Raw genomic sequence first — 14,025 nt, forward strand, 5'->3', positions numbered from 1 at the left:
TCCCCAGTTCTAGTTTATTTTCGAAGTCTCCTCTTTCAAGGTGCATCCACCTCCCTATGATCCCTCAGTTCCCTATCCAAGGGGGCCAACCCATAGACCTTTAAGGCTTTTGTGTTATTACATGTGGGACAGACTGGGTGACTCAGAGCCGAGCTACCAGAGCTCCCAACCAAGGTCTTAGGTTTGTCTCCAGCCTTGGTTACTACCAAGACTACTATCCGCACACCATCATTAACTTACCAAGGACAGAAGCTAAAAGATCCACGAGTTTGGGAATCAGATTTAGTCTTGGGAGATACCCGCTCTACAGTTACCATCACACAGACAGTTGTGAATATCAAATGTTTTAAGACTGCACTGCTTTTAACTGACCACAGAGAAAACAGCTCCACAAATAGAAATCTAGCACTCTCAGAAACCTGTTGCTGTGTTTAGCCATCTTTTACCTCTCACCATAGCTTTCATAAAATCTGTTTAAGCTAAGTCTGGTGTTCTGCAGTCTTAAATACTCTCTTTTTTTTTTTTTCTGGCTAAACCCAACATGGACAAAGCTAACTAAACCAGAAACCTAGAGTGTGTTGGATGGAAGGGGGAGCCATTGATCCCTTCTCAACAACTTAGGGTAACAACATGTTTCTCCTAACATGGTGTTGGAGAAGACTCTTGAGAGTCCCTTGGACTGCAAGGAGATCCAAACCAATCCATTCTGAAGGAGATCAGCCCTGGGATTTCTTTGGAAGGAATGATGCTAAAGCTGAAACTCCAGTACTTTGGCCATCTCATGCGAAGAGTTGACTCATTGGAAAAGACTCTGATGCTGGGAGGGATTGGGGGCAGGAGGAGAAGGGGACGACAGAGGATGAGATGGCTGGATGGCATCACTGACTCGATGGACATGAGTCTGAGTGAACTCTGGGGGTTGGTGATGGACAGGGAGGTGTGGCGTGCTGCGATTTATGGGGTCGCAAAGAGTCGGACACGACTGAGTGACTGAAATGAACTGAACTGAACATGGTAGTATGTTCCTGATAGTTTGGGGGACTAAGATGAAGGTGAAAGTAGGAAAGCAAGACAGTGAGTTGTGTAGAGAAAGTAGTAAAAAAAGGACACAGCATGCTCTTCCCCACTAGGCTCACTTCTACCCTTCCCCTCGCATCAGAACCTGGTTCTTTTCTAAGCTAATGTATCAATAGTTGTCTTAGCCTCCCGACTGGCCAGATGCATAGCTGAGTCTAGCTCACCCATTTCATCCTGTGAAGTCTGTTTTACCTCCTTGACCTTTAATGATACCTATTCTGTGGCCAGCAACGAGTGGACTACAGAGTAGGATGTTCAGGGCAGATGCTAGTCTGGAGATAGCAATTGGTGACTTATTTTAGATAGAAGCTAGGAGCCTTGGAAGTGCGTGAGAACAAAGAAGGATGAGGAGGGCAAGAAGAGAGGTGAGACGCTTGGAAGCCACTGATATTTAGGGGAGGATGGGGAAAGAAAAGCTTGGGAAAGATTCTGATTACTAGGCAGAGGTAACCAAGGACAAGACCAGGCTGTCTTCTCACACACTGGTGAGAGATGGGGAGTGGCTGGGATGAATGACCAGGATTCAGAAATGGAACTTCACTAGCGATCCTGAGGCAGGAGGTGATGAGGAAATATGAGTTAGAAGTGAAGGAATAGTGCTTGGGCTCCACTTCAACCAAAGCAAGGCCCAATTTTTGCATATTAGACCTCTGAGTAAGATTTCATTTAAACAAAGGAAACTGCTACCTTAAAAAAAAAAAAAAAACAACAGCAAATATCCAAAAGCAAACAGTTTGAAAGCATAAAGCAGAGTAAACTGAACATATTGTTACATCTTTTTTCTAGATTTGGGCTGAAGTGACCTAGAGGGGTAAACAATGCCAAGCAAGGGCAAGACATTTCAAGGCGCTGAATAGCAGTCTTAAAATGCAGTTTAAAAATCATGTCCGACTTTTGCAACCGTATGAACTGCAGCACATCAGGCTTCCCTGTCCTTCACTATCTCCCTAAGTTTGCTCAAACTCATGTCCATTGAGTCAGCGATGCTCAAAATATGGCATATGTACAACCATATAAGCCATCTGGCTGCCAGAGAAATGTGGTTTCTAATTTATACAGTGGAATTTTGGGGTCCTTCAAGCCTATCCTAGTCTCCTCTCAAACTGGAACACCAGGGACTTTGAATGGCCAGGAGAAGGGAGTGTTGACAAAATAAAGGAAAAAAGGATCTGACAACCTTTGAGTGCTAGGCATACTTTATTTTTAATCTCACAATAACCCACTGCAGTAGGTATTCTTTGGTGGTGTTTAGTTGCTAAGTCTTGTTGGACTCATTGTGGCTCAATGGACTGTAGCCTGCCAGGCTCCTCCGTCCATGGGATTTCCTGGGCAAGAACACTCAAGTGGGTTGCTGTCTCCTTTTCCAGGGGATCTTCCCAACCCAGGAAGGGATGGAACCCCAGTCTCCTGCATTGGAGGTGGATTCTTTACCACTGAACAATCAGGGAAGCCCTATTCTTAGTTTACAGATAAGGAAATTGAAAAGATTAATGACTTGCTAAAGACAGCCCAGCTAGAAGTGGCTAAACTGGAATTCTGTCCAATACCTTAAGCTTTTCCCATTAAACCTATCAGACGCTTTGGGTTGGGAGTGGGAAGCAATCCTTAGATGCCCCTCACCTGTATATTCCCAAACTGCCAATGGTCTTTAGCTGGCAGAAATTGTGTCAGCAGGGCCCTAGCACTGACATCTTTTTGGCAGAACTACTAAAGTGCAGACCCTAAATAGCTCTCAATCACCACCTACCATAAGCACCCTAAAAACTGTGATTGAGGGTGTATGTGTGTGATGCCTAGGAGGCAGGGTGTCAGAAAATGTGACAGTTTTGAGTCTATGTGTTGTGAGTTGAAGATGCATGTATGTGATTTGGAAACAAATTGCTTCTTTGGAGAAATTTTTTTTGAAAAGGGCCAGGAATCATTTCAAGCTGGCACAAGCTGCTTTTGGAGTCAGGAAGGAAAGGAGTGTGGGACAAGAGGGGAGGCTGTTTCTCTCAGAAGTCCCAACTTGAATCACCGGTCCTAGTATGTCTAGAAATAGCACGAGGTGGAATGGACGAAGTTCAGGCAGGCTCGGTTTGGCAGCTTGGTTTGGGCAAGTCATTCTAGTACTGTGAGCCTCCAGTTTGCTCAGCTACAAATACAATTCAACACAAAAGAGGACTCCTGGGAATCAGAACCTGGCTTCCCCGTGTGACTTCTCCAAGGTCTTCACACAGATTCATTCACTTTTTTGTTCTCACTGATAATCAGAGTAGGGGTGAGGTGGGGGTCGATGCCACTGTTAGTGAAGCTGGAGGGCCATTGTCTCCAAATCAAACTTAACTAATTTCCCAGAGTCTGGGAGTAGCTGTGTTCTGCAGGGATCAATGTACTGAGCCAGAAACAATCACAGGACCTCTTTCAAGGGGCCCCCTTGCCTGACTGCTGGGGATACAGGCAGCTCGGGGGTGCATTAGAGTTACTGTCCTTGAGGAACTCAGTCTAGGGGTTGTTTAAGAGGGGATTCCCATCAGGGTGGTGCACTTAGGAGGGTAAGGACTATCAGTGAAGTCTGGTTCTCTGAGCAGGAGTAACTCTCCTAGTTTGCAAATGCGCCATAAGTAACCTCATTTACAGTACACCCACTATAGTTACGGCTTACAGTCAGATGCTTGGGCCTTTGGCCTCCACAGAAGTTCCAAACTTCACTAGGTGTATTAAAACAAGTTTTTATCATCACGTGTGATCTGCATAACGGTATGGACTGCTCTGTGAACTTCTTGTACAGAACAGGAGGCTGAACCACAGGAAATAAGAAGACCAAGTGGAAACCATGGGGCTCAACTTCCAGACGAATGTTCTTTCTGCTCTATTACTCTCCCCCATCTTACATTCACACAGTATCTGTTATGCTTTCATTTAGGGCAGAGCATCTTGGGAAATAAAGCCCAAATCTGAGATAGGGCTCCAAACATCATGAGATCTCTGTTCTGATATAGAAAAACTTGGTCTTCAGTCTAAGGGTCCCCCAGGCTGAGAATGTACTTCAGCCTCGATGGCCCTGCCACATGCTGGGCTTCCCACTGAATACACAGTCTTCACCTCCTGGTTTTTCCTTCTTTACTCCCTTTCCTTCAGTAATTCCAACCAAGCTGCCACCCAGATTCTAGTCCCTATACCTGAGATGACCTACTTCCCTTCCCAAATCAGTGTTTCTTCCCACCTGCTCTCCTTAGGAGCAAACTTTCCTCCCCATTAGAGACCCCCTACCCCCATGGACTCAGGGAGGGAAGGGTCCTTACAGACTATCTTTCTACTCCAATTTTTCACCCCTATTTTTGCAGAAGAAAAACAGGCCCAGAGGGAGAAAGGGACTTGCCTAAGGATATACTGCTAAATCACTGGCCTTACTACCCAGGTGGCCAAAGCACTAGCCTCAAGCTCTTCTACCTCTTCACACACCAGCCACTGACAACTTTCCCTCCATAACCCACAATGATCAGTCACCCAGTCCTCTTGAGGCTTTCTCAAACACATCTCCCCATTTTTATTCCTGCTTACCCATTGCCAGTGCCCTAGTCAAGTCTTCCTTACATCTCACCTGAATTGTTGGGATAGCCTAACTGGCAGCAGGCTGCCCTATTCTGCCACAGGATTTAAAGGCCCTTCGCATTCTGACACCTCACCTTATCCACACTAGCTTCCTTTCCTGAATATCTCAACTGGTCTTTCTTGCTCATTCACTGTGTAACCTGGCCCCAGGGTCAGCTCTGTTGAGCACAGACATGTGGCATAGCCTCACCATCCCCCTGAAAAAAAAAAAAAAAATTACAAATGATCCAGGGAAGCATCTGAGTCCGAATTTTGACTTTAGGGCTGCTAAAAGTAGGAAGGGTTTCTGGATTGGGGGACCAGGAGAGAGACAAGAAACATCTTGGCTCCCTCCACCTACCCCTCCCACCAGAAGATGTACCTCTGTAGTCTTCAAACCGGTCATTACAAGCCTTTCTGCCTCCCCTTGCCGCTTGTAGGCACCCTTCTTTCAGCCCACCCTCAGAATTCATCCAGCTGCTGGGATGTTGAACATCTTAAATGGTAGTTCTGGGCCTGTGGTCCTGTGACCCAGCATGCTGCTTGTACATTCTGCTATACAAGTCTAAAAATTTTAACAAGGTAGAAAAGTCTTTGCTCTCTGACTCCATCTTCCCAACTCTGGTTTTCGTTACTATAGCCACACTTGAAGAAGCTCTTAATACTGCTTTGCATTTATCATTTTGTGTGCTTTGCTGAAAATGAGTTAGTTGCCCCTCCGTTTCTGCGTGAGTGCCACCTCCTCCATGAAGTCTTCACCCAGTTTTCCTCAGCTAGAAGACTCTCCCTGCTCTGAGCCTCTGGAGGTGTCTCTATATACATTTCCAAATTGCCTTAGCTCTTTCTGTATCCTCTCTTCAGCTAGGTCTGAAGCCCTAAGAGGACACAGAGTGAGCATCTCATTCAGTTTCTGTAATGGCAAAAAGCAGCAGGTGCGGTATGAATGTGTCTGCCTCACCTCTGTAGGTGCTCAGGCAAGTGGCTGTTACCCCGAAGGCAGGACTTCCCGCTTACACCGCTCAGTTTTTAGGCAGGCGCCGGACACGGTTAGGTTACAGAGCCAGGGGAGTCGGGACATTCCAGTCAGTCGCTAGGGTATCCTCACCCGCTCTCTCTGCCCAGTTCCAAATGGGGTGTGTGTAAGAAGGATATGGGGGCCGGGTAGCCTCAATAGCTCCTCCTCCAGGTTCACCCAGCGAATCTCCGAGTCCCAGGAGGTCTCCTTCCAGTCCAAGGGCCTCAAGTAACTCCAAGCGGCGGTGCGGTAGAGATGAGGCCCTCTGCCATGGTTGCACCTCCCACTCACAGCTAGTTTAATTAATTTATTTCTATTTTTTGGAGGGAGGGGGCGTTCAATGAAGGGGAAGAGGTGGAGCAAGGGGAGGAGGCGGGCCCAGGATGACTGACGCGAGCACCAGGGAGCCAATGGCCCGTGGGGGGCGTTCCCCCCCATTCAGGACTCCTCGCCTGGCTCGGAAGGTATGTTAAACAGCTGCTTTTAATTTGGTCTCCCCAATCTCGGGCGTTTGGGGGGCTTGTTTGCCGGCCGGTCCCTTTGACCAGTCAGCCATGGTGCAGGCGCCGCGGGCCCTGGGACGGAGCTAGGGGAGGCTTGGAGTCCGGCGGCCGAGGGAGGCGAGGGGCAGGCCAGGAAGGAGAGCTCTTGGCGCCGCCCGCTCGCCAGTGTGTGTTTCCAAGCCGGGCCGCGGGGAGGGGGTCGGCCCGACCCGGGGTCTCCAGTGTGCCGGCCGTGCTGCCTAGTTTATTTCACCGAGCGGTCGGTTTCGGTAGGTTTCGGCGGCGGGCTGGGTAAGGGGCCGGCAGGAGGAGATCCCTCGCCCTGCTGGAATGCCTTAAAAAATTATTGTAAAGAAGAAAAAAGGGGAGATTCCGTACACCGACTGGAACCGGGCCCGAGATGCGGCGCGCGGGCTCGGCAGGGGGCGGCGGCCTGAGCTCAGCCGGCCGGGCCCACCAAACCGCCCGGAGTTGGTCGAGAGCTGGAGTTAGCGAGCGAGCCCAGGCCCGCAGCTTTCCCCGCTAACCACGCTGGGCGAGGGCGGCAGCCGCCCAAGGGTTTTGTTTCTGTCCGCAAACTTGTCGGAGGGGGCGGTGGGCGCGCTCAGAAGAGGCGCGGGCTCCTTGGGCCCGCGGTTGTTATGGACTCTGGGGGCGGGGGCAACGCCGGACTTGCGGGAGGGGCGGTCGGGGGCGGGGGAGGCCACCGGAAAGAGCCCCAGCGCCTCGGCAGTAGACCCATGCGCCGGTCTGAGCTCTCCGAACTCCCGGGCCGTGGCAGGAGAGCTAGCGTTCGGCGCCGGAACCCGACCCGGGGGTGTGGAAAACCTCCAGGAACTCGGCGGCTTCGACCCGCAGCCCCAGCTGATCCCTTTGCAAACATGGAGCTGCCTCCTTCCCCGCCCACCCCAAGGCGGCGACGGCGGCTCCTTTCCCCTCCCCCTGCCGTGCTGCTCGCCCGCGGAAGGGGCGGGGGCGGGGGCACCGGCGAGTGAGCGCGCCCACGAAGGGGTAGCCTGAAAGGGGCAGTGAAGGTCGGAAACTGGGCAAACAGTCTCCACGCTCGAAATCGGGAAAAGGAAATGCATCAGCGGGCGGGAGGGGCGCGGGAGGCGCGCCTGTCAGTCGGGATGGCGGCCGCGGGCTGGGGGGCGGGGCGCCGGCGCGAACCGCGGAGGTCGGGCGGGGCGACGCCAGGAGAGGAGGCGCAGGGGCCCGGCCCTTGGAGCGCCAGACTACCCCTGCTTCCACTCCTTGGCCTAGCCTGTTTACTATACTCCGGCGACGGCTTGTGCAACCGGCCTGGAGGCGAGCTGAGGGGCGGGGCCTTCCCTCCTCTCTTCCACCCGTCTCGGGCTTCTTCAGAGGGCCCGCCTTCTCTTGTTTTCCACTGGCTGGGCGAGGCTCCCTTTTTTCCTGCTCGGTTGTTGATTGGATGACATTCTTCCCAGCTCCGCCTATCGGAGGCCGGGCTGGAGTTTAAGTTGCTAGGATTTTTTTCCGTGAAGGGCGGAGGGAGGATTCCTGCGGCTTACGTGAGGCGCAAGGGTCCGCCCCTACTTCTGATTGGTGAGGTGGATAGTCCCGCCTCCTACGGGGGAGCGAGCTTGGAGGGGGAAGTCCACCCCTGTTCCCCGCCCCCTACCCTAGCGTGTGTGCGCGCTCAGCACATGTGTAAGGCGCGCCTTGCTCCTTCGAACAGTCCTCCCGCCCGGAAGTCCCGGGCTTGGAGCTCTTGGCAAGGGGGGCAGGGAGAGCCGAGAAAGGCACACGATGTTTCCTCCAAGGCTCGAGATCTGGTAGCCTTCGCTTTGAAGTTAGGGGTTGACGGTGTAGGGTGGCTTTGGGGGGCTTTGCTCCTGTGGTTCTGCAAGGGTTGGGAGGAGGGGGTGTGGTCTGTCCTTCCTCGCCAAGTACTAAAGTTCTGACCCTGCATCCTGGCTTTTCTTGCGACTCAACTTCCCGGAGACCGCCCTAAGCCTAAGCTTCAGAACGCTGCGGACGCTGCCAGTGTGTTTTCTTTCCAGCATAAGGCAGCCGCTGTCCTTACTAAGCTTTATCAAAACCTCTGAGCAACCTAGGATTGCCGTGGATGCTTTAGGCAATATCCAGGGCAGCTCATCCCCTGCTGACAGAGAAGTCGAGAGTGGCCCAATTCTGCTAGAGTTCCAAATGGTTCTTGATGTCCAGGTGGGAATGCCGTGTGGCACCCAGTGCAAGGAGAGGAGGAAGACCCAGTTCTGCATATTTGCCGCTTCTTCGTAACCTCCTAGAGGTTTGGGCTGGGGGTCTCGTTTGTTTCGTCCGTGTTACTTATTTTTTGAGCTCCGTCCTGGGGCAGGGTTTGGCTCCCTGGGAGATTGTTCCCATCTTTCGGCTATTGATGAAGTTCAGTTCGCTGCCTTCCGGTTTGGAGTCCGGCCCACCTGTTGCCAGCGCTCATTTCTTGGGGTCTCCGGCGGATTACGGAGGAAGGACAAGAAAGGACCTGGGAGTGAGCTACCTGGGGCCTGCCTCTTGGATACGGACTCGGCTCTCTTAGGCGAGTAGCTTTTTTGCGGAAGAGAGCGGGAAAACTCTAGTCCCGCCCCCTCCTCTCCTGGCGCTCCGTGAGCGCCCCCCAAAGCAAGGCCAGCGTCAGTTCGCCCTATTTAGTGAGTAAATAAAAGCCACCTAGATATCGCTAACATCTCGTCTGTGTTCAAGGCCATATTACCTAAACAGAGAGGGCCTAGGAACTGTCATTAACTCTCACTGACCAAGGAGGAGGGAACAGCTGTTCTTATTCCGTTTCCAACTCTGGAACTTTTATTATTTCTCTGAAGTGTGGTGCAAGATTCATTTATGCCATGGCCTGTTTGGTCTCCTTTTCTCAGTCGAGTCTGATCCTCCAGATCTACCCTGGAGATCGCAACTGCCGTACGCCTCACGCTCCGCCTTTCAGAGGCTTGTCAGGGCGTTGGCTGTTAGGGCCCTGCCCTCATTTTGGTTATCTCCGCCCTCTTAGGACTGCATATTCAGGTTTAGGGAGTGTCGATGTTAAAAGTATGCAGCCACCCCTAGCTGCGGGCTGAACAACCGCTGGAGCTATTCCTCGACTTTGATCTCCAGCCCTTAATTCTGTATTCTACTTACTGAAAGGAGCTGTCGGCTGCTCCGCATATTTGTGTCTACAAGGAGGCATTCTGCAGAAATTAAATTGTAGAGAACTGGATGGGAAGAATGAGATTCTCTTTCCCTTTGTAAGGGGGTCCTCCACGGTGGCAATGCTGCTGCCTCTCCCTTTCAGATCCCAAGACATCGGATTCCCGCTGCTGCGCTCCGCATCACCTTCTGTTACAGGCCCTGGAACTCTGCGCTTCAGTCTCTAGTGTAAACATTCCACAAAAGGACTGCTAAGGTTCAGCCTCCTCGCGCAGGGCGGAGTCAGCTGCTTCCTAGACGGGCATCCTGGCCAATAGAGGCTCCTACCGGCGCCGAGACAGCCAGTCAGATGGTTGGAGGCGGGGTCTGGTCCGGTAGTGCGGTAGGAGGAGCCTGCTCACGGACATTTTACCCCACATCGGTTACTTACCTTCCTAGGGCAGCCGGAGAGCTAGGGGTAGTCTTCCAATACGGTGACCGGCGAGGGCGGGAGCGGAGTTTTTGGGCCTGTAGCTGAGACGGCACGGGGCGGGACATATAGAGTTCCCCAATGAGATGCGAAGAGCTTCCCTGCTTCTTCCAATAGTATTGTGGCTTGGGGGTGGGATTCAGCAGTTCGTCTCCAATAGGCGGGGTTGAGTTAGGGAAGCTCCCCGCCAATAGGGGCGTGGAGAAGGTGAGCGGCTCCCCCCCTCCCCTCCCAGCCGGGGGGGAAGGGGCGGGCATCAGCAGGCAGAGCGCAGCGACTGGCTATATCTTTGACGGGCAGATAGTACGGCCTGTGCGGAGCGAAGTTGAGTCTTCCCTCTGCGGGGCGGGCCGGGCGAGTGGGCGGGATTTCCCGGGTAACAGAGAAGCGGCCGCGGCGGTAGAGGCGGCGGAGACGGTTTCTCCATCTTCCCCCCCTCCCCTTCCCCCCTCGGAGTTTCCCTCCCTCCCTCCCTCCCTCCTTCCCAGTCTGGGCACTGGGGCCTGTGACCGCTCCGTTAGCAGAGGGGCGGCTGCCAGTCCGCTTTGGCGGGCCTGTGCTCCGCGCGGTTCTTGGGGCCTCCCTGCCCCAGAGGCTCACGCCGAGAGGGACACGCAGTGAGGAGCGGCCGAAGCAGCTTTGCGGTGAGAGCACGCCGGGCCGGGGTCGGGGCGGAGAGCCTGGTGGCGGGTAACGCCGGAGCGAGGGTGTGTATTTAGGGGGGGGCTGACCTCCTCGGCTTCCCGTAGAGCAGGAGGGCGGGAGGCGTGTGGATGTGTGAGGGGGGTGGGGGGCGGAGCGGGGTAGCTCTCGGTGCGGGAGGGGGAGGAGAGCGTAGTCCCGGTGCGCGCGGAGGGGGCGGGCTCTCGCGCCGCCGCTCAGGGGCGGGGCCGGCGCGCGCGTGCGATTGTGGAGAAAGGGGCGGGGCTGGGCCCTATGCTGAGTGCTCTTTGCCGCCGACCACCCCTCCAGTCCTCCCTGGTTGGGCGGGGCCTTGGCTGAGCGGCCTAGCACTGGCCTGCTGGGGTTGGGTGACGGGCTGGGGGTCTCCCGCCTGTGGCTTCGGGGCGCGGCAGGGAGGGGGCGTGAAATCTGCCTTCCTCCGCCTTCCTGGGATCCGGTTGGCCGGAGGGGCCGGACGGAGCGGCGATGCCACTCCCCCTGACCGTCCTCCCCCTTTCCCGGGTTTCCGCCTCCTTGGCAAGTGAGGCGGGGCTCGGGAAAGCCCGCTGTCCTGTCTGGCTGAGAGTCGCGGCGCCTAGATCTGCCCCGCCCTACGTCTCCATGGGGTGGGAGGAGCCCCCAGACTGCGAACTGTGGAGGTGTCAGGACTTTCTCTTGTGGCTCGGCCAAGCCTTTTGCCTCGGGCCCGAGAGTCAGGTGCCAGAGCTGTTGTCTCTGCTTTACTCGGTGCAGCATGGATGGCACTATGCAGCCTGGAGAGTGAGAGCGTGGTCCACTTCACGGCCCTCTTGGTTGTAATTCTTGGGGCGAGGTACTCAAGGTCCTTTCGCTGCAGTCTGCGGTCGAGGGCTGCTCGTGCTGAGACCGTGCTTCCGCAGCGGTGCTGGTTGGGGGGAGGGGCGGAGAGTCATCAGAGACTAGAAATGTGGCCGGGGACAACCTTTCCTGGAGTTCCCTTGATGTTGGGTTACCGAGGCTGAACGGGGCGGGGCTTCCTCTAAGCCAATGGGATGGTGGGTAGTTAGTTAGACTTGGCCACTGTTTCTTTGCCTTAAGAACTTCACATCCAGTTAGCCAAGGAAAGGCTGAGAAAGCTTCTGTTCCCAAGACTGAGATTTAGAAAAGGAAGTGTTGGATTTGCATTTTACTAAATGATTTTTAATCAAAAACGGTGATTAAAAAAACCTGAGACTTTGAATAAAATTTTCCAGTTTCTTCAGCTCCTGCATTTTTTGAATGCCCTAATTGTACAGGTGGTCTGCTACTTAATTCCACAAATAAGTAAGTTGCCCTTTAGGTAACTTTAGATGTTCTTGAAAAGCCTGGATTTAGTAATTCTGTTAGAACATCTAGACCACTTTCTATTTATATTTATAAAGCATAATGTTCTTACTCTATTTTTTTTTAGAGAAGGGTGAATTTGAGGCTAGTGTATTGAGCCTTATGTATGTGACTTATGTACTGTTGCCCTGCAGTCTGTATTTGGAAATTGCCTTAGGACATTTCAAGGTTAATGAACCACTTTAATTGAGGATTTTGCTCAGAGTTGAGACATTCTTTTTTTTTTTTTTAATAGGAGGCTAATTACAATATTGTAGTGGGTTTTGCCATACACTGACATGAACCAGCCATGGGTATACATGTGTGAATCCCCCTTCCTCTTCCCTCCCCATCCCATCTCTCAGGGTCATCCCAGTGCACCGGCCCTGAGTGCCGGAGACATTCTCTTTTCTTAAGAGAAATTACTTGTGTTTTTAATATTTTTCATGAGAAAATAAACATGGGACAAATATGTTTATTTATTCCTTAATATCTTATCAAGCCCTCTGGCTAATTAGCTGAACTTAAATTCAGTTCTGGATTTGTGCTTTGCTCATTTGGGACTGAGAGCTTGGTGTCCTGTGCTGTACTCATGTGAAGAGATTAAGTCCCACCTTCTTAGCTAAAGAAGTCGCAGTGGCAACAGTAACTTTAATTTGCTTAGTGGTGACTGTAGTAGAACTGGTCTGGAGACAGGAAACCTGGGTATTTTCCCTGTTTCTATAAACTGATAAAGTTGGTGAGAATAGCAGAGAGTTTCCATTGAGGACAGTTTGGTCAGCACATAATTCCCACTATTTGTGATGCTGTGTGCTGGGAAACATGGAAGACCTAATTCATGCCCTTGAAGACTGTGTGGTCTTTTGGTGAGCCAGGGTCAGAAGTCCCACATAGACTTTAAGATTTCAGGTAAGAGCCTAAATAATGCTGTATTAAGAAAGTTAATATCAAATATCAGTATCATATAGTTTTGTCAAAGACCCTAGATAGATTTGCATTTTGTAATTGAGGTTTCACCTAAAGAGTAAAAAGAAAAAAAAAATTTTTTTTCTTTTTTTTTCAGGTATGGGTTATGTAGTAATTTGATAAGATTCCTGGCAAAACAATCCTGTTTGCATCTTCAGTGCAAACAGACAAGATGCTGAAGATCTTTGCCAGGCAGATGTTAATGGCTGTGAGTTTTAGTTGGAATTAAAAGATTGTATCCATGGCATTCAGTAATCTAGTGCAGTGCTTTCAAAGGCTTTCTTACTCTTCTGGATAACTCTTATCAATCAAGAATTTGTTAAGCTTTATTTTCTGTAGAGTCTTATAAAGATGATGTTAAATGCTTTTTCAGACTACACTTTGTCTCTCTTCTTGAGTAATAATGAGAACACTTACTGAGCCCTTTACTATGCCCCAGGCACTGACTTAAGTATTACACATTTATTAATGTTTAATGCTCACTACAGCACTGTGTAGTAGGTACTATGAAATCTGTTTTAAAGATGAGGAAACAGTGGGACAGAGAAGTTAGACATATGGTAAATGGCTAATCCAGAATCTGAACCCAGGCATTCTGGTTATAGAGTCCAGGCTCTTAATGCTATACTCCAGCTGCCTCTGGTCTAAGGATAGTAAATGGAGAAGGAGCAGTGTGGTGTTTGTTTGTTTTTTCTAGTTGTAGTAAAACATATAAAATTTACAATTTTATCTATTTTTAAATGTGTGATTCAGTGACATTAAGTGCATATACATTGTTGCGCAATCATCGCCTCCATCCACATTTCCTCTATCCATATGATAGATGTTTGGTTGTTTCCACTTTTTGTCTAAGTGGAATCGTGTTTCTACCACTTCTTGTCTATGCAGCTGTGAACATGGATGGATAAATATCTCTTCAAGTACCTGCTTCGTATTCTTCTAGGTATATACCCGGAAGTGGAATTGCTAAGACATATGATAATTTTATGTTTAATTTTTGGAAGAAGCAACAATGTGCTTTTGAAGGCACGTTTGAGGGGTAAGATTGAGATTCAGATTCTAAAGTTAAAATGAGTCAACATGCATTGTTGACCACCTTTTTTAAGTTGAGGTATAGTTGATGTACAGTATTATATAAATTTCAGGTGTACAACACAATGATTCACAATTTTTTTTAAGGTTATTGAGCATCTTCTTAAATAGCTCTGGATTGACACAGCGAGAGTGTTTGTCCCTGAAAAGTTTACATTCTTAGAAGGAAAGGTAAATATACA

General features: G+C 50.9%; 1 protein-coding gene across 1 annotated transcript in view; it reads left to right on the top strand.

Annotated features, from left to right (window-relative positions):
* Positions 1 to 10,311: 10,311 nt before the first annotated feature.
* SIN3A (SIN3 transcription regulator family member A) overlaps positions 10,312 to 14,025 on the top strand; it is a 61,701-nt gene continuing 57,987 nt past the window's right edge. The window contains exon 1 of the mRNA XM_068990846.1: positions 10,312 to 10,425. The gene's annotated coding sequence lies outside the window, so the exon portion shown is untranslated. The remainder of the gene's footprint in view (positions 10,426 to 14,025) is intronic.

Source organism: Capricornis sumatraensis, chromosome 19 (genome assembly GCF_032405125.1).
Source record: "Capricornis sumatraensis isolate serow.1 chromosome 19, serow.2, whole genome shotgun sequence".
Lineage (NCBI taxonomy): Eukaryota > Metazoa > Chordata > Mammalia > Artiodactyla > Bovidae > Capricornis > Capricornis sumatraensis.